This window comes from Carcharhinus amblyrhynchos, unplaced genomic scaffold, assembly GCF_965287045.1.
Source record: "Carcharhinus amblyrhynchos unplaced genomic scaffold, sCarAmb.v2.hapA scaffold_38, whole genome shotgun sequence".
Taxonomy (NCBI): domain Eukaryota; kingdom Metazoa; phylum Chordata; class Chondrichthyes; order Carcharhiniformes; family Carcharhinidae; genus Carcharhinus; species Carcharhinus amblyrhynchos.
Window position 1 is genome coordinate 3,702,332 of NW_027649779.1, and position 25,130 is coordinate 3,727,461.

Below are 25,130 nucleotides of genomic sequence, written 5' to 3' on the forward strand. Positions count from 1 at the left end.
AGATTGAGTGAGACAGGAGGAATGGGAAAAGTATTTGGTGGATGATGGATCTGGGAAAAGGTGTATAGATATTTTGAGTCATATTGAGATCAAAAACGAGGAGATATTGAACGCGTACATTAAAGCTCTTGTACATATATTAACTCAGAGCCAAAGTTTAATGCAGAGAACGAGATGATCATGCGCACGCACACAAATGCAAAATCTTAAATACAAATGGTAGGTAAATGATGAAAGTAAAATTTAACCATGGATTTTAATGGACATGTCTACCGACAATTAGCCCAATGTACATTGCACCGAAAACACGTTGAGAAGCTGAATTAAGCTAGTCATCTTCTAACCATTACCACCACAAATATGAAAAGATCAGAAATTACATCCCAGTTCTTAAACAGCAACATTCACAGTTTACAGATGAGTCACCATCTGTGAAAACAATCATTGATCAGTGAACGTTCCTCGATATCAGTCATAATATTCTTCAATGAGGGATAGTGCCAAATTGATCAAAAATGAACTGATACTCAAGAAAACAGTTTCAGTGCTTTCTGACGGACTGTCCAAGAAACGTGCATAAAGATCAAGTGTGAACATAGTTACGGAGATCGGTTACTGAGTGTCCTGAACTTAATAGTAGATACATATTGAAAATTAGACAAACAGAATACATTAACAACTCATGAAGGAGAAGGGGGAGATGAAATATAGCAATATGATTTCCTGGATAAATTAAGTGATGTAATTTCATTTCCTGGTCTCCAACCTCTAGACCCCACCGATCGCATCTGGATTGAAGGCAATGAGGATGATAACAGCAACATCTGGACAACCGCTTCCACATTCATCGTCCTGTTCTTCCTGAGCATGTCCTACAGCACTGCCGTCACTCTGGTGAAGGTGAGATGATTCAATTCGCTCACATTTCAAACTGGCAGAATGGATTTGAAAAATCTCTCAATGTTTTACTGATTAAAAATATTAATGTCCCGCATCATAAACATCTGCTTCAATGTTGTCTCTTTCGCTTACAGAGCAAATGATGGGTTGAACTTTGGACGCTGAAAATTTCCCTCAGCTGATTATCAAGATCTGTGTATGGTTCAACTACAATATCAGCTCTGGGTGACTGTATCAGTAAAATTCTCCCAGCTTATCATTCTGAATCTGTAACTGAGGCTACCTTAGATTTTACTTCAATATTCAGTGTAAAATGTATGAGGCATTTTTGTTATAATGTAATTATAGTTAATCGTTTCCCCGTAGTTCAAATTTCATGTACAAGTAAGAAACTTGTTTTATTTCTTATTCACATTTGTTAATTCCACTTCCTATTAATGTCCTGTTTTCTATTTTTGGTGCATGTAACAGATGTCCAAACGTTGACGGATTCCCTGTGCATGTGTTCTATTTTCAATGTAATGTTCAATCGTTGTATTCACTTTTCTAACTTAAAAAAAATTGGTTGTAAATTATTGTCTGATTTTTAAAAATGAACATTGAATAAAAATTTAACCATCTCTGGATTGGCTTAATTCCGTTCTCTAAAAACCCATCAACTCCGCTCCATTTCCCGATTATAGAGACCCCCACCATCCCCCCTTCCCCAGACAGACATGTCCCCCCCATGTATGGGATGTGGCTGAACTCAAGGCCCATCCGTGAAAGAGGCACTGCACCACCCAGTGGTCCACCCGTGTAAAAACACCTTCATAAGAACATAAGAAATAGGGGCAGGGGTAGGCCATCTAGCCCTTCGAGCCTGCCCCGCCATTCAATTAGATCATGGCTGATCTGTCGTGGCTCAGTTCCACATTCCCGCCCGCTCCCCATAACCCTTAATCCCCTCTCTTATCAAAAACCCGTCAACCTGCGTCTTAAAAATATTTAGCGAGGTAGCCTCCACCACTTCAACGGGCAGAGAATTCCAGAGATTCACCACTCTTTGAGTGAAGAAGTTCTTCCTCAACTCCGTTCTAAACCGCGCCCCCCCCCCTTTATCTTGAGGTTGTGCCCCCTATCTTATACGTCTCAATGAGATCTCCCCTCATTCTTCTAAACTCTAACGAGTACAAGACCTAATCTATTCAGCCTCTCCTCATAGCTCAACCCCCTCAACTCCGGCATCAGCCTAGTAAACCTCCTCTGCACTCCCTCCAAGGCTAAAATATCCTTGCGTAAGTACGGCGCCCAAAACTGCACACAGTACTCCAGCTGCGGCCTCACCAATGCCCTATACAGCCGCAGCAAGACCTCCCTACTTTTATATTCAATGCCCCTCGCTATGAAGGCCAGCATCCCATTAGCCTTCTTGACCACCTGCTGCACCAGCAGGCTGGGTTTTTGCGACTCATGCACAAGGACCCCAAGGTCCCTCTGCACAGTCGCCTTCCTACCATTATTCCTACCAAAATGGGCCACCTCGCATTTGCCAACATTAAATTCCATTTGCCAGCTCCTGGCCCATTCGCCCAGCCTATCTAGATCCTTCTGCAGACTCTCCACACCCTCCGCGCAATTTGCCGTTCCACCAATCTTGGTGTCATCAGCAAATTTCGACACCATACACTCGGCTCCCTCCTCCAGATCATCTATATAAATGGTAAATAGCTGAGGCCCCAGCACCGACCCCTGAGGCACTCCACTAGTCACCAACCGCCAATCCGAATAGCACCCATTGAACCCCACTCTCTGCCTCCTACTTGACAACCAATCCTCTATCCACGCTAACACCCTACCCCCAACTCCATGCCCCTTTACCTTCTGCAATAACCTCTTGTGAGGCACCTTGTCAAACGCCTTCTGAAAATCAAGAAAGACCACATCCACCGGCTCTCCTCTATCCACCGCCCTAGACACATCCTCATAGAACTCCAGTAAATTTGTCAGACACGACTTCCCCTTAACGAAACCGTGCTGCGTCTGCTCTATCAGGAATTCCCCTCAAGATGCCTCATCTCTGCCTTTTTATGATAAAAAGAAAGAGACAGAATGAATGAACAATGAGGAGACATTGGTGATTTAATTCATAAACTGGTCCGTCACTGACGAGTTTCAGATAATTCTAAACAGCAAAGGCTCTGCTTCATCAGAGGCCGATGCAGGGCGGTGCTAGGCAGGAAATAGTTCCCTTAACACTGCCCCTTATAAAAAACTATCAGAGTCGCTGCAGCGTGGATGAACAGGACGAATCTCTCTGTACATTGTCGGATGGAATACTTACAAGGCAGGCATACCACAAGCTAGATAGGGGACACATACAGAGCAGTGGTGCAAACCATGAGATGAAACAAAGAGACTGAGGTGTATTTCACATAAGCACATTAAAGATTACAAATTTCCAAATTGTGACTTGTGTTATGGGATAATTTGAAGTGTCCAATGCTGTCTTTAACTACAGACAATATCAAACTCAGGAGGCAGATAAACCTCCTCAACACTCCGTGAAGGAGCAAGGCGCGAAATACAGGTGTCAGTACAAGTAGGCAGTGTGATGGACACTGCCAAGACTCAGGCCTGAAGGGGGGCTGAGTAACGAGGGGTTTGTAGGGGGAGGGGGCTGACAGGAGTGTCTGAGGTGGGAGTGGAACTGAGAGGGCTGTCTAACTGGTGAGGGGGCTGAGTGGGGTTCTGAGGGTGGGGGTGGCTGTGTGAGGAGCCTGAGGAGGAGGTGGCTGAATGGGGAGCTGAGGGGGAGAGGGTCGAGTGGGGTTTTGAGGATGGGGGTAGGTGAGTGACGAGCCTGAGGAGGACAGGTTCAGGTGAGGTGCTGGGGGTGGGCAGGGCTGATTGAGGTGTCTGAGAGTGAAAGAGGCTGAGTGGGTGTCTGAGTGAGAAGGAGGCTTCCAGAGGATTATGGGATAGGGCCTGGCTGGGGCTGTTGTGGCCCATTTGGACTGGTGCAGGCCCGATGGGCCAAATAACTTCCTCCTGCACGGTTGGAATTCTATGATTCTATGACATAAACACGGATTGCTACTGATTAACACGGGATGGAATTGTCCTCTCCCGCCCATTATGATTCCCACAGCAGGCGAGACACAGATCATATAAAAGCCCCGTGACCTCAGGCGGGGATTTTCTGACATTGGAACAATCACGGCCGTAAAATCATAGAGTCATTGAGGTTTACAGCATGGAAACAGGCCCTTCGGCCCAACTTGTCCATGCTGCATTTTTTTATCCACCGCTAAGCTAGTCCCAATTGCCAGCATTTGGCACATTTTCATCTATCTTATCCATCTAACTGTCTTAATATTTTTTTCACTGTCAAAACTGTACCCACCTCTACTCCCTCTGGCAGCTTGTTCCAGACACTCACTAACCTCTGTGTGAAACAATTGCCCACCCAGACCCTTTTGCATCTTTTCCTCTCGCCTTCGACCGATTCCCTCTAGTTTTAGACTACCCTGCCTTTGGGAAAAGATATTGACTATCTAGCTGATCTGTGCCCCTCATTATTTTGTAGACCTCTATAAGATCACCCCTAGGATTTCTACACGGCCGGGAGCAAGTTCCAGTCTATCATGTTTCACCTTAAAACACAAACCATCAAGTCCCTATACCCTCCTAGTAAATCTTTTCTGAACTCTTTGTAGTTTAATAATATCTTTCCTATAATAGGGTTACCAGAACTGTACACAATGTTCCAAGTTTGGCCTTACCAATCTCTTGTACATCTTCAACAAGAAGTCCCAACTCACTTATTCGCTGTTTTGACCAATGAAACCAAGCACGTCAAATGCCTTCTTCACAACTCTGTCCAACTGTGTCTCCACTTTCAAGGAGATATGAACCAGTACCCTCCCAGATTTTTTTTTCTCTAACTGCCCCAAATACTTTAGCATTAACTAAGTGCTGCCCTGGTTCGATATATCAAATGCATCACCTCGCACTTATCTAAATTAAACCCCATGTGCCATTCATCAACCTACTGGTCCAATTCATCACGATCCCGTTACAATTCGAGATAACCTTTTTCGCTGTCCACTATGCCACTAATCATGTTGTCATCTACAAACTGACTAAGCATGCCTCCCAAATTCTCATCCAAATCATTAATATAAACCACAAATCACAATGGACACGCCCATGGTGTTAGAACTTTCCAATGGGGGTACCATAAGCATAGACATGGGTCAAGGGTGGAGGAGGAAAAACACAATGTTAAAATGGCGGCGCGGGTTCGTTGGGCTGAAGGGCCTGTTTCCCGTGCTGTGTTGTTCTTTGTTCTTTGTTCTTTGTAGTCACAAGTTATTTTCTCCAAGATTTTGGGTTCAGACATTCCCCCTTTTTTTCCCCCTAATGCGATGCTGACAACTTTGCGTTTCGAGGTTTAAAATGTTCTGCCTTTACGGACAGATTGGGGGGACTTTTGCACCATCTTTTTTTTTGTCACAATTCCATCTCCCAGCAGGATTGAAAGATGCTGGTCAGCCCTTCCGGCATTGCCAACATTCCTTCCGTCAGGAACGCTCACTCAGACCCTTTTTGTGATTCATTTACAGGAAAGATTTTAGATGGAAAATATTAACCTGTTTGTTCAGTGACTGTAATTAATGTTGGAATTAATTCAACCAGTACTAATCGTGTCTCTGGAGCATTCCCATCCATGCTTCATAAAGGAGTCCTCCCAGTGTTATGCACAGTGTCAGCGGGAGTGTCACAGTGATAAGCGGCTCCAGAAAGAGGGAGTCGAGAGATCAACATTGGGAGAGAGAAATTGCAAGCTTTTTGCAATGGACTTGAATCCAGCAAAGGTAGATCTGGATGTTTCCAGAATGGATCAGCATCTGAGGGGCACAGATCTGAATGTTACAACAACTGAGAGGAGTTTATTCTCGATACTTTACTTGCTTTCTCAAGGTTGGCCGTCCACAGCTAAGCGTGTTGAATCTGTACTGAAACTGATTCAATATTTTTACTATCCAATTCTGGCTCTTGTTGGTGTCCCTGGTAAGTTTCTCCACTGACTATGAATGATGTAGCCCGTGTTTAACTCTGCCACTCTTGCCGTCTGATCGACCTTGTTTGTGATTGTTGCTTGTGGTCTGTGTCCTTGTCGAGTTATCACATCACAAAGCGCTGATCACTATGTTAATGCTGCCTGTGTTGTGAAGTTGAGTTTGTAAAGATGTAAAAGATGCTTAGAAAGATTAAAAAGAATTGTGAAAACCTGCTGGAGGGGCAAAGAAGAATGTGGTCCCTTTAAAATTTTGTTTTTGTTTGACGCTAAGATGTTTAAACTGCAGAATGCACAGAAACTCTAAGTTGCAACACTTATTCCAGAGGCCAAAAGCTTAGGAGTTGCCTGGTATAACCGGCACTGCAGGTTTTGCATTGTGGTCAGCACAGTAAGAATTCTCACAACACCAGGTTAAAGCCCAACAGGTTTATTTGGTACCATGAGATTTTGGAATGTTGTTCCTTCTTCAGGCAAATGAGGAGCTGTGTTCAAAAACGGGACATATAAAGACGCGAACTCAATTAACAAAATAATGGTTGGAATTGGAGTCTTCATAGTTAAACAAGTCTTAAAGTTACAGATAATATGAGTGGAGAGTTAAGCATAGGTTAAAGAGATGTGTATTATCTCCTGTCAGGGCAGTTAGTGAGATTGTGCAAGTCCAGGCAAGTCGTGGGGGAAACAGGTAATGTGACTTTATCACATAATCACACATATTACAGATAATGTGACATTATGGGATCTTGCAACACAAGATCCCAGTGTGTGTGGAGCTTGGCTATCAGTCACTGTTCAGCGAATCTGCGCTGACATGTGTCATGAAGGTCACCTTGGAGAATGCTTACCTGACGATCTGAGGCTGAATGCCCGTCACTGCTAAAGTATTCCCCAACTTGAAGAGAACACTCCTGATGATCGACAGTCCTGGGTTTGCAAAATTTCACTAACAGGCCTGGGTGGAGACAATACACACCTCTACAACCTGCGCTTCGCCCTCTCTCCAATCACATTGTCTGTACCTTTAAGACTTGACTATCTCGAAAGACTCGCATTCCAACCATTATTTTGTAAATTGAGTTTGTGTCTTTATATGCCCTGTTTGTGAACAGAACTTCCACTCACTGGATGAAGGGGCAGCGCCCCAAAAGCTAGTGCTGCCTTATAAACCTGTTGGATTTTAACCTGGCGTTGTGAGACTTCTTACTGTGCTTACCCCAGTCCAACACTGGCATCTCCACATCATGGTTTTGCATTGTGCCAGTCCATGAGTTTAAATTTTAAAAAAACTCAGCTAAAAGGGACCGATTTCAAATTATTGTTGTTGACAACCTCAAGCCAATCTGAGTACAGTGTTGTTGATAGGTCATTAGGATCATATAAAAAAAGACAACTGTCTTCAGGGCAGATCCACCAGTGCTGAGCCAGGAGTACATCCAGAAGTGGGGCCCGATCACCTGAAACAGTCAGGATTAAGACAGACGTGGAGAGAAATTAATTCTCTCAATGGGTGGTGAATCTGTTGAATTCATTACCTCAGTGTGGTGGATGCTGGGATTTCTTAAATTTGAGGAGACAGAGTTTTAAATGGTAATGGATTAGAGCATGGGCTGGGGGCTGGTTTGTGAGGGGAGTGGGAGGTTAGTATCGGACTTGTTGTGCCCCTGATAGTTAGGTGTTTACCTGGCAATAGTCCAGAAGGCCTATTCCACTGGAGAATTGTACTGTGCCTGCTACCATCTGGCAAACTGATTTCAATCCCTTACATCAGATCAGAGTTACCCTGAAAAAAAATAGGGGGAGGGCGACCTCTTGTAACTTTGGATTTTATTTTAAAAGTGCAGACAGTGCTCCATATGGGACAGCTCCACACACCCCACCCCCAACCCCACCCCACATATTCCATGTGCATCCAGCAGAAGGGATTCTTCAGTTCCTGGCAATAAAATGATACAAAACTTACTCCAACTTGTAAAGAAAACAAAAAAGCTTTAATAAGGAAACTTCATAACACTAACACTCGAGACCTCACCCTAGGCCACTCCAAGCTCCCTCAAACCCCAGCAGCATGTTACTTATACTGAGTCGGTTGGTCAGCTGACCGCCACGTCATTTTCTCATTGGTTAGATAACTTTCAGCTTGTTCCCATTGATCACTATTACAGATCCAATGTGAGTCTGTTGGTTGTTATATTGGTTCCATTCTAACATTCCACTCAAACCCGCCTCTCCCACGACCTGATCCCTGCCAACCCAACCAACTCAAACCCATCACTTCCCAGACACTTCCCAGTTACTGTGATCCCACCAGTTCACCAGATTCTCCGAATCTTCCCTGTTCTTGGTGTCATCGTTGTTTGAGATCTGACCCACTGCAGTGGTGTCATCAGCAAACTTGGATATCAAGTTGGAGAGGAATTTGTCCACACAGTCATTGCTGTATAAGGAGTATAGTAAGGGACTGAGGACACAGTTTTGTGGGGCACCGCTGATGGGAGTGATTTTGGAGGAGGTGTTTTGACTGTCCGTATTTATTGCTGTCTCACAGGATCAAATTGCAGAGGTAGAGGCCTAGCCCCAGGCCACAGACTTTGTCGATGAGTTTCATTGGAATAATGATGTTAAAGGCTGAGCTGTAGTCAATAAACAGGAGTCATTGTTACAATGTTGAATGTAGGGCCAGGGCGATGTCATCTGTGGACCTATTGCAGAGATAGGTGAATTGTAGCAGATCCAAGCAATCTGGGAGGCTGGAATTGATTCATGCCATAGCAAATCTTTTGCTGCATCATATAATATTGGATATAAGTGTCACTGGACAATAGTCACTGAGGCAGGTTGCTTGGTTTTTGTTTGATAGCGGCCTTGGTTTGAGCTTTTCTTACGGTGCATAGACCAGCAACTATCCCACTGAGAGAGGAATCACTGAGCTTCACTGGTCCAGTAGACCATAGTGGGGCAGCAGCAAATATACTGGGCACTATGGACAGTAGCTATACACTGAACCAGGAAGCTTTGAAATCAAACCCTGGTAGTTGTGTTCTGTGCCATTCGAGTGTGAGATTATGATTTCTTCCCTTGTTGTACAAACAGCGGACACAATGCTGTGGTCTCCTCTCCAGGATACAGTCCTGTGTAAACATAGTAGAGATTCTGAGCTGCCGAGGCATTGGGATCTCTCTCTGCCAACTGCTGGTAGTGTTAGAGGAAAGGGTGAAACCAGCACTGTTTGGTACCAGCTCTGATGCACGAGTTGTCAGTAAGCTGTTTGAAAGACGACAGATTACTACGTACAGGACTCCACGCTGAATTATCTGTCAGGATTACCCACACAGCCTTCTCACTCTCCAAATCCCCCACAAGGTACCAAAACTATTTACCGGCAGCTAAGTGAGGATAAATGTTGAGGACCCCCGGAAAACGCTTTCAGAAATGAATAGCATTTTGTACCTACCATGAAGCATCATAGTGGCACACTGGTTAGCACTGCTGACTCAGCATCAGGAGCCTGGGTTCAATTCCAGGCTCGGGTCACTGTCTGTGTCGAGTTTGGATCTTCTCCCCGTGTCTGCCTGGATTTCCTCCAGATGTTCCACTTTCGTCTCACTCTCCAAAAGATGTGCTGGATCATATGAAAAGAAAGATTTAACTGGTTCAGTGTGTGTGCACATTTTTTTAAAAAAAGTTCCATCTGCAGTCTAAATGGTAACTTATTCCCCTGAATCATGGCTAATTTTATTCTTTATTTCCTCCCTGACAGTGAACATAATCACAATTCTGACACTGACGAGCAGAAACTGTGGTCTGTCCAAATGTGTCACTCGTTACCTGGTGGCCATGTCAGCGGGGGATCTGCTGGTCATTATCCTCGACCTGATATTGAGACACATTCCCATTGTTTATTGGGAACAGTTTTATTTCCTGTACTCAGTCCCCGTGTGTAACATCCATGCTGTCCTGCTTTATGCAGCCACTGACTGTTCTGTCTGGTTCACCGTCACTTTCACCTTTGATCGATTTGTGGCCATTTGCTGCCCCAAGCTGAAAAGTAAATATTGCACTGAGAAATCGGCTGCTGTGGTTCTGGGAACAGTGACAGTGCTGAGCTTTTTAAAGAACATTTTCTGGTATTTTATGTTATTAAATGGATATGGGCTGGCGAACAATCCCTGGTTTTGTCGCTTCTCATGGGATGTTGTTGATTCTCTGGTCTGGACAACAATTGAGTTTCTCCACAACATTCTAACCCCGTGTGTCCCATTCGCCCTGATTCTGTTGCTCAATGCTCTCACTGTCAGACACATTTTAGTGAGCAGCAGAGCCCGCAGGAGACTCCGGGCTCACAGCAGTGGGGAAAATCCTAGTGACCCAGAGATGGAGAGTCGAAGGAAATCCATCATTTTACTGTTTGTTATCTCAGCGAATTTCATCGTCTTATGGTCGACATTAATGTTTTATTCAACATGGAGTCGGATGTATGGCTTGGGCTATCAGTCGATGAGGTTACATCTTTTTGTTATGGAATTGGGTTTTATGCTACAACTCACAAGTTGCTGCACAAACACCGCCATTTATGCTGTGACACAGACTCACTTTAGACAGCAGCTAAAAGATTTTCTGAAATACCCCTTTACTGCAATTCTTCATCTCAATACACCCTGACAGGAAACTACAACCACAAGGTCCATGATTCTTCCTGTTAAGCATTCACATAGTAAACAACAAAACAGCATCATAGAGACAGAAATAATTACACACACACATACACACAGAGAGAAAAACTGAGAGGGAGCCGGGGGTGGGGGGGGGGGGGGGGTGTGGGGGCAGTGTTAGCAACAGTGAGAGTGATAGAGATTGACAGAGAGAGGGAAAGGCACAAAGGCATGGATAACAATAAGATTTGAAAGATGTTCGAATAGGTGCAGACAGAGAGAAAGAACAGAGGCAGAGAGAGACTCTCACAGAGTGAGAGAGACAGGGATAGGGAGTAGAGAAAACGGCGAGGGTGATATACAGGGAATGAGAAAGGGAGACAGAGGAAGACAGTTTGGAGGTTGTAATAAGAGAGTGAAAGGAAGATGAAGGGGAAATGGGGGGGCAGAACGTGAGGCAGAGGGAAATAGCCAGAGACAAAGAGAAACACAGATATAGAGACAGACAGCGGGTGCAAATGGGAAAGAGTGAGACTTAATGAGCACAGTGGAAACAACAAGAAAAAGAGGCAGATTGAGGTAAACAGAAGGAGAGGGAGACTCAAAAGGGGGAAGAGAGTGGGACTGATAGGGGACAGGAGAGAGAGAGAGAAGGGTTGAGAGAGGGACAGTGGGGGAGAGGCGCAGAGACAGAAAAAGACAGAGAGTAACATCGAGAGGGAGAGAGAAAGAGGCACAGAGAGGAACAGAGAAAGAGTGACAGAGAGAAAGAGAAAGGCACAAACACAAAAAGAGGCAGAGAGACACATTTAATGAGCTTAACGATACCCATCAGGTGGAGTTATTGGAATATGCCCTTCCTGATTGAGGCAGTTAATGCTGTCCAATCCGGGAGCTCTACAGATCTACATAATATGGTGTCTCGAGGTTACAGGAACTCAGGATGTGTACACTCAGCCTGTGTACGTGATGGACTGGTGGTTTTATCACTAGACTATGAAATGCAGAAACTCAGCTAATGTTCTGGACACCAGGGTTCCAATCTTGTCACGGCATATGGTAAAGTTTGAATAAATATATCTGGAGTTTAGAATCCGCTGGTGACCATTAAAATTGTCGGTTTTCTGAAAAAAATAAACATCTGGTTCACCAATGTCCCAGGGAGGGTAATCTGTCGCCCTACTGTTGTCAGGCATAATCGTGACCCCAGGGCCACAGCAATGTGGTTGACACTTAATTGCCCTCTGAACATGAGCAACTGGGAGGCCGAGTCGCGAAGGCAGATGCCTTGAGTTGGTTATAATTAACAGACACTGGTCGTATTCCCAATGGAAGAGAGGGTTATCATGAGCTTCTTTCAAAACTCTCCCAGTGGCAGTCAATAATATTCAGTTGTGGATGCAAATTTACCCATTCCTGAATAAACTGAAAAAGCTAGTGTTGATGGAGGATTGGCTGTCTTTTAGGAGGCAGAGAGTTGGTATTACTATTTAAAAGGCGAAAAGCTGCAGCATGCTACGGTGCAGAGGGACCTGGGGGTCCTTGTGCACGAGTCACAAAAACCCAGTCTGCAGGTGCAGCAGGTGATCAAGAAGGCGAATGGGATGCTGGCCTTTATAGCGAGGGGGATAGAATATAAAAGCAGGGAGGTCTTGCTGCAACATACAGGGTACTGATGAGGCTGCAGCTGGAGTACTGTGTGCAGTATTGGTCGCCACAGTTGCGCAAGGATATTTTGGCCTCAGAGGGAGTGCAGAGGAGGTTCACTAGGCTGATACTGGAGATGAGGGGGTTGGACTATGAAGAGAGACTAAATAGACTGGTTCTGTACTCGTTGGAGTTTAGAAGGATGAGGGGGGATCTTATAGAGACGTGTAAGATAATGAAAGGGATGGATAGGGTAGAGGTAGAGAGATTCTTTCCTCTCAGAAAGGACAGCAGGACTAGAGGGCGCACCCTCAATATAAGTTGGGGGGGCAGTTTAGAACGGAGTTGAGGAGGAACTTCTTCACTCAAAGGGTGGTGAATCTCTGGAATTCTCTGCCCGTTGAAGTGGTGGAGGTTACCTCGCTAAATATATTTAAGTCACGGGTAGATAGGTTTTTGGTAGGCAAGGGAATTAAGGGGAGAAAGCGCGAAAGTGGAACTGATCCACTTCAGATCAGCCATGATCTTATTGAATGGCGGGGCAGGCTCGAAGGGCTAGATGGCCTACTCCTGCTCCTATTTCTTATGTTCTTATGGGGAATCCAAAAAGCTGTGACAGCCTGAATTGCACCCATATTGGAGTGGCAGAGAGGAGCTGACTGTGGAAGATGTCACGGGCCTATATGGTTCAAGTGTGTTGTCTTGAATCAGTATCACCATCACATCCTGGCTGAAATTTATCTTAGTCACCCAGGAGTGACAGACTGAATGTCCTCAAATTGCCATGTCTGTTGGCCAGGTATGGATACAGATATTTTCTCGAGGGTCATTGTTGGCAACATCAACAAGGGCAGAACTATGACCAGTCACTACTCTCCACTCTTGGGAATGGCTGGGATGGTTGTAGGCGTAGCTGCACTTGGACAGTGCCGGACCCTTCATGGGGTGAGTGTTCCTGATAATGGTAGGTGCTGCTTCAAAGGCATAGTCAGTTAATCAAACACAAGGACAAGAGTGGAGAAAACTCACACCTCTTTTGACTCCCGCAGGTGTTGGTTTCTGAAACTGGTCCACCCTTCATCAGCCAGGAATTTGTGCATTGCATGAAGTAGAACAGAATTTGATACATTAGGACAGTGCCCATATTACCCATCATTCAACGGCCTGGCAGAAAGAGCGGCCTGAACAGTAAAACCAGGTTCAAAAAACCGTCCCACAACCTCCTTGGACACCAAACCATCCAGATTCATCTTCAATTACAGGGCAACATCCTGCTTCAATCGTCTACAAGCCACAAAGCCCCAAGCCATGCAGGAAAAATCAATTCCCAGCACACTGGGAACTTCGGAAAGGATTCAGGGCACTCCAGTTCCTGCTCTTCATCTCCGCCAGTGGGGACCTCGGAGTCTGAAATGGACACAGCGGTTTTAGCCTCTCGACAACTTTGTCTCCCAATAAAGGGAACTCGGGCCACAGCGCTCATGGTGGGAGAGAGCAGCTCCGGTCTGCTGAACACCCCCCTCACTGCCCAGGCTGAGCTGGAGGAACCACACCCAGCTTTGAAACGCCAAAAAGGCTTACAAAGCAGTGAGCTCTCGGTGGTTACTTAGACCCAGAGGGAGAGGGGTGCAATGAATTCAAAAAGGTTCACAGTCGGACGTACATAAATATAAACTACCGAACTGAGGCCTGTGAAATCTGTCCACTCAGTGAGCTCCACAGGGAGCTCCAAGCTGCAAAGAGCGAAACACTGAGATTTGCGGTACGTTTCGGGAAGTGGATGGAATGGTGTTTCAGTGTGCTGTGTCCCCTACTGCCTGGTCCAGTTTGGGCAGGTGTCTCCCAGACATTACAGTTCAGGAAGTGAGGTGAGCAGATGGGATTATTGAAGCTTTCAGAAGGATTTTGACAAGGTCTCTCATATCAGACTGCCATGTAAAGTGAAAGCGCTTGGGATTGCAGACAATGTTTTGCGATGTATAGAAAGCTGGTTAACAGATAGAAAACAGAGAGTTGGCAGTCAGTGTCTAGTGGGGTGCAGCAGGAATCTGTGCATGGACCCAACTGTTCACGTTATATATTTATTCATCTAAAAATGGAATTAAATGTATTATTCCCAAATTTTCAGAAGATAGAAGGTGGGTGAGGGTGAGCTCTGAGAAACATACAGACAAGCTTCAGCGTGATTTGAACTGTCTGAATGTGTGGGCATGTGCAAAGCAGTTGCAGTAAAATGTGGGTAAGTGTGAGGTTATCTCTTTGCAGCAATAATAGGAAGACAGATTATTATCTGAATGTGTGTAAATTCAGAGAGGTGGATACTCAGTGAGGCCTTATATCAGACTAGATCATGTCCCTGGTGTTGAAAAAGAAGGTGCCATTTTGCAGGTGTCAGATTGTGGTTCAAGTGGTCTGACGTGGAAATTAAAATAACAAAAGGATCGTGGGCAAAGCAAATTGTAATCCCGCTGTAATCTGTTGGTCTGGCGGTTAGAGTTTGAAGCTTTCACTGCTGTTTTGATTGCAGGTCAGGGAATGAAGATTTATTGCTCTCCTCCAATCCGTGACAATAAATATCAGTTATTTCCTGGCAGAACGCTCAATCTCAGTCTCGCCTTGAATCCTGTCCTTTCTCAAGTGAAAACCCTGATCAAATTCAACAGGAAACCATATTGTTCTTTCTGGGGTCCAGACGAGGTTAATTCAGTTTAAATAGAGCGGGCTCTTCACTGCAGCTCATTGTGTTTCTGACTGGAGATGAGTTTTGTCTGCTGCACATTTCAGGATCATCTCTCAGTAATCACCGGCAAGAATATTCCCTTCCCGTGGGGAACACTAAAGAAGTCAAGGGCATTAACCACCAAACTTCCGATAAGCATTCTCCAAGGCGGCCTTCAAGACACACAACACAGAATCTCTGATCAGAAACTGATAACCCAATTCCATATACATGAGAATGGCCTCAATCGTGATCTTGGGTTCATGTCACACGACTTTTAACCCCCACCATTTTTCCTGGGCTTGCAAAATCCTACAAACTGGCCAGGCGTGAGACAATTCACACTGCTTTAACCTGTCATCATCCCACTCTCCATTCGCATTTTCTGCACCCGAAATGAATGATTTCGAGAATCATGATTTTTTTTCCATCAATAGACAGCAGTTTCATGCTCATCAATGCATTTCTATTCCAATCTTATTTGTTGTATTCAAATTCCGCGACCGTTCTGGTGATTCCCAGATGATGAGCTGGTCGAGGGATTAGACCACTGGACGATCCGCTCACCTAAAAACAGATGCTCCAGGTGAGGGTCGAACTCATAATCTCGACATAGCCCGCTGGCTGTACTGCTGTATAAGTACCGTGCGCTAACCGATTGCGCCACTGAACCACTGTACTGGGCTCATTTTTGCCAGGTTATTAAAGGCTCCCGCAGCGTTACCTCCGTTAATAACCACTATTCGAGGCCACATTTCAGACCGGGAAACAAACCCATCAACGATTCTCTTTTCCCCGGCTCCACAGTGAGTGAGACAGGGAGAAGCAGCAGGATTATATCCCGCAGTCTGCAATCGCCAGCAGAAAGCGGCGACTGCAGCTTCAATCGGCGGGTTACTGCCCATCCCTGGGATACAAGGTCCAACCCCGTTCAAGGCCCCCACACGCCGAACACAAGCTCAGCAAAACGCAGATAGATTATGTCCGGCTCACTGAACCTTCCAGTAGCATTTACACAACACCCGAGTGATTCACAAACAAAAGACCCTTGTCAGACGCCACTTGGAGTACTGTGCGCAGTTCTGGTCGCCTCACTATAGGAAGGACGTAGAAGCTATTGAAAGGGTACAGAGGAGATTTACAAGGATGTTGCCCGGAGTGGGAGGCATGCCTTATGAAGTTAGGTTGAGGGAGCTGGAACCCTTCTCCCTGGAGAGACGAAGGTTGAGAGGCGACCTGATAGAAGTTTATAAAATGTTGAGAGGAATAGATAGGGTGGATTCTCAGAGGCTATTTCCCCGGGTTGAAATGGTCGCGACGAGAGCACACAGATTTAAGGTGCGGGGAGGAAAGTACAGAAGTAATGTTAGGGGTAAGTTTTTCACTCAGAGGGTGGTGAGTGAATGGAATCGGCTGCCGTCAGTGGTGGTGGAGGCGAACTCGCTGGGGTCTTTTAAAAGACTTCTGGATGAGTATATGGGATTTAATGGGATTGGGGGTTATAGATAGGTCTATGGATTGGTAGGTGTTGATGTGATCGGCGCAACTCGTGGGCCGAAGGGCCTGTTTGTGCTGTAGTGTTCTATGTTCTATGTTCTAAAATTCACACCAACTTTCCAAAACTTTTCAGTGATAAATTCCTCCATTTGGTTGAAAAGCTGAGTGTTGGGGATCTGGAAATGAGCACCATGGGATTTGTGCTATCCAGTGACTTGTTTCCCAGGTTTAACCTCAGGTTTGTAATTCCGTTTGTGTTGCATATTGAAGAGAACCTTATATCAAAATTAGAAGAAAGCAAGAGAAATATTGAATCTTGGAACAAATCCTGAGGGAAATGGATCACAATATTCGGAAGGAGGTGCAGCTGTGAATGGTGTTGTTGGTGATTGAGTGGAAACCATTGGATGTTGGGCTACTGGTAGTCGGTTCCCTTCCCTCCCGTTAAATTCCTCCCTGTGATAAGAGAAATGGATTTATTTTACCTGCCCGTTCATAGGAGAAAGGGAATAACCAACACACTACAGCAGTGCTGCAGGATCAACGGAACTAAAGAGACTTGTATAGCATTGTAAACAGTGCGGACGTTCTGCAGTTCTGGAATAGGTTTTGCAGAAATTGAATTGTGGTCAATGACACACTAGTTTAGAATATAATTAGCAGCTGCTGTCTCAGTCTCTGTGGCGTAATTGATCAGCACATTCGGCTGTTAACTGAAAGGTTGGTGGTTCGAGACCACTCAGGGACGAACTGTCGCTATTTTCTCACCATCGGCAAACACTTACTTGTTGGCAAAGGGTCCATGGGTGCTAATAATAAAAAATCACTCTCAATTGTTCCCGACTGGACTGTTATCGGGTGTTACCAACATTATTTAACGACAACTGACTTCAAACATATTACACATAACATTATAGACTTACTTCTATTATACCATTAAATTTAACGAAATACAATCGAAACATAAACTTGCGGTTGAGCTTTATCAAACGGAGTTACTCCGATCGAGAAGACAGACAGGAACACAGGCTGAATGGCTGTTTGTCGGTATAAGAGACAGAATTGCAAACATTGAGACTGCAATCCCTGCCCAGAGGATGGGTTGGAACTTTCTAACTGAGGTTCAAATCCTGTCATTTTCACCTCCCGTCATTTCTCATCGTGACTTATTTTTGTTGAAAATTATTGGAAATAAAGCAATGGGCGCAGAGATGGTCAATTCATTACAAATCTCTCACATCAGCATCACTGACGGTCCAGTGATCAGGATCGGCGCCGTGACGCGGTTTCGATTCCCAGTCACGGAGTGAATCATTTTTTGCTCAATTCTTTATTTAATGAAAACACGCCTCACAGCGTCTGTGAAGGGAACAACATCTAAATCTTCCAGCTGGATGAACTGGCATCGGAGCTGGAGAAGTCAGAGATGTAACACTAACGATAAACTGAAGAACATACATGTGAGATACACAACATACATGTCAGATACACACACAACACACATGTCAACTCATGTCACTTTCAAGTTGCGGCTTTTAACTTTCTGGTCTTCCCCTCAGACATTTCCCCATTCATCAAAAATCCCCCACCTCAAACCCCATCCTGCTCCTGAATCCACCGATAATACTACTCGTACCGCAAGGAACTGACAGCATTTAGCTCCATAGTTTAGTGGTTGGAGCACTGGTATTATAAACCAAGGGTCGAGAGTTCAATTCTCACCAGAGCCTCCACCCAAAGTTTAGCTGCGAGAAGCTGTAGGGAAAAGGCAGATAGAGTAGGATGTGAAACAAAGTGTTCTTGTGAGTGGAGGGGCAGATCAGGTGCAACGTGGGAAAGCAAGAGTGTGTTCTTCTTCGTGAAAAAAAATAGAATAACCAGAACATATTTGAAGGGCTGAAAAATATAAATGTTGATATTAAGAATATAGTAGATGCGCTTGTACAAGGAATGCTTAAAGTTAGCATGTAGGTGCAGCAGATAATTGGAAGGGAAATTACATGTTGGTCTTCCTTGCCGGCAGACTGGAGTTTAAAAATAACGAGGTGTCTGCAAATAATCACTCAAAGCATTTGACCTACTTGTTGTTGCTGCCACATTGAATGAAGAAAAATCACGTGTTTTTAGTGACCATTTGCATCTGGCGGTTCTGTTCCTGTTTGTATGGTGTGATGGTGAGCTCTCCGGACTCCAAATACAGTACTCGGAGTTCAGAACTTGGTGAAAGATTGGTTTTTTTTGCAAAAGGTATTATGGGTTTGCTGAAGGGAATTTAAGTTTAAATTCTCAGAAAGTGGAAATCTAAACGCTGAGGATATTTCAGCAAATTCCACCACAATCACATTGCAGATGATGCAGTGAATGACTCTCCTGGCGTCATTGCATCAGCCCCAGGGGACAATTGCTCAAGGATACACAGCGCTGAGAGGTAGGAAAGTTTCAGTGGCAGGGGATCCCCGTACAGGTGTCATTCACTTTGTTATCTGCCCCAGTTTAAACAAAAGTTAGGAGGCGAGAGGACAGAGTGCGAACTGTCACTCATGGAATCAACAGCACTCTGAAGGAAGACTTTTATTCCCCACATGCACACACACACACACACACACACACATCTACTCTCTCTCTCTCACTCACACACACACAGACAGCTACTCTCTCTCTCACACACACACTTACACACACACACACACACACACACACACACACAGAGTCGCTCAGTAATTGCCGGACTCCAGTAGAATGGTTATTGTGTGACACCAACTGATTCTTTCTTTCATCAAAGAAGGGAAAGAGTAGCGAAAGATCAAAAAGAGAGATGTTTCAGGCATCTGACGCCAGAGACTCAGCAAATCGAATTCTAACAACAGTTAAACTGGTTGGCAAATTCTCTTGATTAGGACTTAATGAGAAATTTAAAGGAAACGCTCTTTAGGCAATCTGCATTTGCAAATTAAAGCAAGGCTCTGCCGAGATTTGAACTCAGACTGCTGGATTCAAAGTCCAGAGTGCTCACCATTACACCACAGAACCCAACACGCAGCAAAAAGTCGAAAATTGTCGAACAATATTTGTACCAATTTGAACAGCAGGGAGAAATATCAGGCCCCTTGCACAATTCATACTTACATTGCCCTTGATGGTTCCTCCTGTAAAAAATGAGTAGGCTTCCTTCCGCTGCATTAAATGTCACTGTAACTGGCCACATTCAAACAGTGAGTCGCCAGCAGATGGCGAAACTATCACTTAAACCACGTTTACAGTGAAAAAAGGTTTTAGGAGTTTTTTTAAGGGTTGGAAAGAGTGAAGAAAAAAAGGCTTTTCATGTTTTCCAGTTACCTTCGGAGTGGAAAGTTTACGAATATGATACTAGCATTGTTATTCCTGCTAATAAACATGTCCATTTACGGCTAATTATTCTATTACATTATATTTTATTATTGTAAATAGTTGTTCTGAATTCATTAAACATTATTTATTCATAACTGAACATAAAGCTATTTTTGTCTGAATTTTTCAACAATAATTTACATCTCTGGCCTTTTACGAAGACCAACCCTAACTGTGATCTTTCACACATGCTGCAAAATCCATGAGAGTAGTGGAATTTAACGCGCATTTGACTGAGGTTTTATTAATTGATTGTCCCAAGTACATTGTCAAATGCTGCCATTGAGCTTTACTGAATAGAATCACTGCCACTCCAACATTCTGTCTCAAGCTGACTTCTGACACCAGCTGTAAATCCATCGAAGTTTAGAGCTAATATTTTACAACCACTATTGTCACACAATCCACCCATTCGTGAACCTTGAGTCTAATCTGTTCAATTTATCATCAATATATCCAATAAGGAATATTCTGCAAAGGGGGTGGGACTGTTTGGGCTGAGGGTCGAGCTGACTGGGAGAGTGAGGGTGTTGTGAGGTGGGGTGGAACTGTGAAGGGAGTTGACAGGGGTTGAGATTTGAGATTCATTTCATTGAGGGAGTTGTGTTGGAGCTGAAGTGAGATGCAAACTCCCGCCCGTGTTAACAGAAGGGGACTGAACTGGAACTCAATGTGATGTCCAGACTGGTTCATAAGCATTAGCTAATTTGAATCCAGATTTTTCCTGGACTCAATTCATTGTTTTTTTTTCTTTTTTTTACATTTTCAATACACTTCTTAATAAGAAATAGTATCACAAAATGTCTCCTCATTGTTTGTGTTTCACTGAGATATGGTTTTGTGCAGAACACCAGATACACACCTTGTTCTAATGAAAAAAAATCTGTTTATTCTGTAAGTAATTTCACAATTACAGTAAATGGAAATCTCATCACATTCTTCAGATCCTCTCTGAATTGTGTCTGGGTCACTGCGTAAATGTATGTATTGGTGCAGCAACTCAGGAGTTGGAGCATAAATGCCAATTCCCGCACAAATGCAGGAATATAGAAATGAATTAAGTTTAAATCATATAATCGTTGACAAAAGGAGTAGAAAAGTAACACTGACCATAATGGGATGAAATTTCCTGATAGAGCAAACAGTAAGATAGTGGATTTTCTTCTCTTCACTGTCTCTGTGTCCTTTGAACTATCCATACACTTATGGCTCCGAAGTCTCCTGCGGAATTTGGTCGACCCTAGAATGTGTTTAATGGTGAAAACATTCAGCAACAGAATCAACAAAAAAGGAATGAACGGTGTTAAAATATAATGCAGATTTTCAACCGCTCCCCATGCTGCAGAAGACAGGGCATCAAAGTCTACATTACAAAAATGGGGAGTATTCCACATCGCATATCTATCACCATACATGAAATACCAGAAAATGTTCTTTACACTGAAAAGCACACTCACAGTTCCGAGAACCACTGTTGCAGTTTTCTCAGTGCAGTATTTTATTTTCAGCTTCTGACAAGTAATAGCCACAAATCGATCAAAGGTGAAAGAGACAGTGAACCAGACAGAGCAATCAGTGACTGCATAAAGCAGCACAGCATGGATATTACATATTTTAATATGGTAAATGATTACAAAATCAAACTTAATGGGAATTTGCCTCAATATGAGATCAATGATAACGACCAGTAGATCCGCTGCTGACATGGAAATGAGGTAATGTACCACACTTTTGGAAAGACCACACTTCCCTCGTGACAGGATAAGAATCGTCAATACATTCACTGTAAGGAAAGGAAACACAATTTACTCGTATTTTAGACTGAGCACAAGAGAAACAATCTCTCAGGATCCTTGGTAACAGCTGAAACATTTTTATTAAATCCACCCCAGAATAAAATGAGTTCACCTATTCTGCTCGAGACCAAGTTCACAGCAGAAAAGCCCCACAATGATGTAGCAAGAAACCAAATTCACCAGTTAATAAAATCTCCAATTTGCTGCCTTCTTCAGATTTGTATATGGGGGTCACAATGGTGCCAGCAGGTTTGGAGCAAATATTTCTGGTCTGGATGACTCTGCTTTGATTGTGCTGAAGACTGTGCAGTTGAAGATGTTGAATCAGCTGATTTGGAATTGGCTGTGAATCATAATACTGGAAATCATGTTACATAACGACAACCGTAAAGTGGAAAGATTGAAAGTGAATGTCAGGCAGTGTGAGGATATCTGTGTGGCAACGAGAAATGTTTCCAGTGCATTCACAGCTACAAACCATGAAGGTTACACAGAATGATATCAAGAACTGGATAACATAGACAAGGACAATGAACACAGAGAAATATGACTTACCAGTGACACTAACTACGGCAAGGACCGGGTAGTAAATCCTTTGGATATCATAAAACACCCAAACGATACAAAGCTCAAGTGGTATAATCCAGAGCATGACTCTGAAATTCAGTGATCGCTGGCTGTATTAGAGGCCACTCCCAGTTAAACAATATTGCACACAGTGTGAAATTTCCTATTTATAAATCTTCTAATGTCCCCATTGGAACAATTAAACCGTGTGCTGAGGTACATGAATCCCAGTCTCTGAACAAACAAGATGACTTCATCTTTTCTTGTAAATTACATGGTTATTGTCCGTTTTACTCATGCTAAAAAATCCGAATGAAGGCAAACATTTTGGTTCATACACTTTGGCAAAAAAAAAGAACATTGATTAACAATGTGTTGCTGAACTGAAGAGAGTTGAAACCGTTGTGAATATTGCTGTCACACATTGTCAGCCGATCCGTTTTCCAACAGATCACTGAAGACAGATAAGTCAACACCGGGAACAAAATAGTGAGGCTGAAATCATTTTGTTTGCAAGAACATACAACAGAATGGTTGTCAATAAATACTTACATATTAAACGTTCTTCAGTTGAAACACATGAACTGTTTGGTGTTTCCATGCATTCGTGGAAGGCAGAGATGGGCTGAAGGTTATCACTGGGAAAACTGAAGGGGAATTGCTAAAATAGATCATTTCTCCAAACGGGGTTATTAGAAAATAGAATATTTAAAATAAATAAACACGCAAACGTCTATGATATTTCTTAGACATAGAGCCATAGAATTCCTACAGTTCAGAAGAAAGGTTATCTTGGCCCACCGAGTCTGCATCCCACCCAGGTCCTCCCCTCTGCCCTATCCCCGTTAGCCCCACACATTTTCCATGGCTAATCCACATACTCTCAGGGAAAATAACGGGCAATTTTGCATGGCCAATCCAACTAATATGATCTGTTGTAATATAAATGAGGGACGGGTTTTGTGCAGTAATACAGAGCCGAATGCACCAGATATCGATACAGCACCTGTACTAATATGAATGAAGAATGGGTCCAGTTCAGTCATTACTGAGAGAGTGTATACAGTATATTACTAACCAGCGTGGTGTTTTCTGATATACACAGAGACATGACATACTCAGTTTTGACCAAGACAAGGTCTTTGTGAAGGATAAAAAGTGAAAGATAAACTTGCATTTGGTGAATAAAAAAGTCCGAAATACAATAAAAAGCAGGTGATTCATGGATAAATGAACATTATAAAGACCTTTCATTAGCTTTCCTGGTGGTCTAGTGATTAGCATTCAGCACTCTCAGCGCTGCAGCCCGCGTTCGATTCCTGGTCAGGAAGTGTAGATTCATTGCTGTACAACAATCCTGTTTTACTTCCAGGTCTGCAACTGTCAGGATCAATATTAGGGAGATTTCCTTGTTTGTGTTTGAATTGGAAAAGTCACATGTAAAGAATCAAAAAGAAAATAAGAGAGCAATGGGCTGGAAAGTGCTGATGACACAAAATGCTGATACGGGTTAAAACCTGGCTGTTAATGGGGGAGAAATTATTGTTTCCACCGACACAAATATCTCGCAAATCTGTCTCCAAATCTCTACTTCAATGACAAGAAAACTTTTAATTGAATGAAATAGTAAACTCTCCCACCTCCAGTGAAATGGAGGCAGTTTTCACTCAGAAACCAGTAACTGTGAGTTTAACAATGTGGGAAGGAGAAAGACTCAGTTTGAGCGGTGACATTGCGGGAGGAATGGAGAGCTGGAGTTCACCCAGAAAAACAACAAAGTTTAAAATCAATGGTGCCCAACGTTGGATGGTCCATGAACGGTGATAATTTAATGTTATTCAGCAGAATCACCACAGGATGGTTTATCACAGATTGATGCTAATACTTTGAATGGAGTGAACTGCAGTAACATTGAATGCAGTAGAAAGGGCAGCACGGTAACATAGTGATTAGCACTGATGCCTCACAGCGCCAGGGACTCAGGTCCTCGGGCCACCGTCTGTGCAGACTTTGCACGTTCTTCCCGTGCCTCCGTGGGTTTCCTCCAGGTGTCCCGGTTTCCGATTCAAAGATGCGTGTTTTAGTTTGATTGTCCATGCTAAATTGATTCTAGTGTCAGAGGGATTAGAAGGGTAAATATGTGGGTTTACGGGGAATAGGGCGTGGGTGGGATTGTTGTGGGTGAGGACTCGATGGGTCCAATGGCCTCCTTCCGAAGGAATCAAAAGAGGTAATGCAAATATACATTGTTTTGGTTGAAACAAAATGTCAACTAAATGTATTTTCACTGGCATGTAAAAGCGGACCTGACATCTGCACTGAAATGTGATGAGGTTGGAAAAACTCAGGACGTTACATGGCAAGTGTGCATCCGGAAACAAAGATAAACCTTCACCTTCATCACCTTTCATTAACATTGGGAATGTTTAGAAATAGAGGAAGTTTTTTAAAAAGCGAAATCCAACAAGCAGGAAATAGAGCAACATCTGGCAGGGTGGAAATTGCGATGGGTATTTGGTCTGTTGCAGCTTGTGTGAACTGATGTTTGAAGACAGTGCGAGACAAAATGTAGTGTAATTAGCAGGTAGCACTGAAAACCAACAAAGGGATCCTGCCGAAACCCGGGATTGAACCTGGGACCTTTAGGTGTTTAGGCTAACGCTCTCCCGACTGAGCTATTTCGGCCAGCTGGTAGGTTAGAAGCTTCCGTCTCCCAAATATCTAAGAGAGCAATGATTTGGAGCGCTGTTCCTTCATCAGAGTGTTTAACTCGGCAGTCAGAAATTCACTGTGTGTGAGTGCTCTCGAAAGGGGCTACTTGCACACACTGCTTTACCCCCGCAAATTGTTCAGTTGGTAATGTTTCTGTTCGTTGTTCTTGACGAAAATGACACCGTACACAT

The 25,130-nt window shown here is 43.8% G+C and overlaps 2 non-coding genes across 2 annotated transcripts; both read right to left on the reverse strand.

The window, feature by feature from the left end:
* Nucleotides 1-19,435: 19,435 nt before the first annotated feature.
* On the reverse strand, nucleotides 19,436-19,507 carry trnaq-uug (transfer RNA glutamine (anticodon UUG)). Its single transcript has one exon. It is a non-coding gene; the product is annotated as a tRNA-Gln (tRNA).
* Nucleotides 19,508-24,839: 5,332 nt separating this feature from the next.
* On the reverse strand, nucleotides 24,840-24,912 carry trnaf-aaa (transfer RNA phenylalanine (anticodon AAA)). Its single transcript has one exon. It is a non-coding gene; the product is annotated as a tRNA-Phe (tRNA).
* Nucleotides 24,913-25,130: the final 218 nt, after the last annotated feature.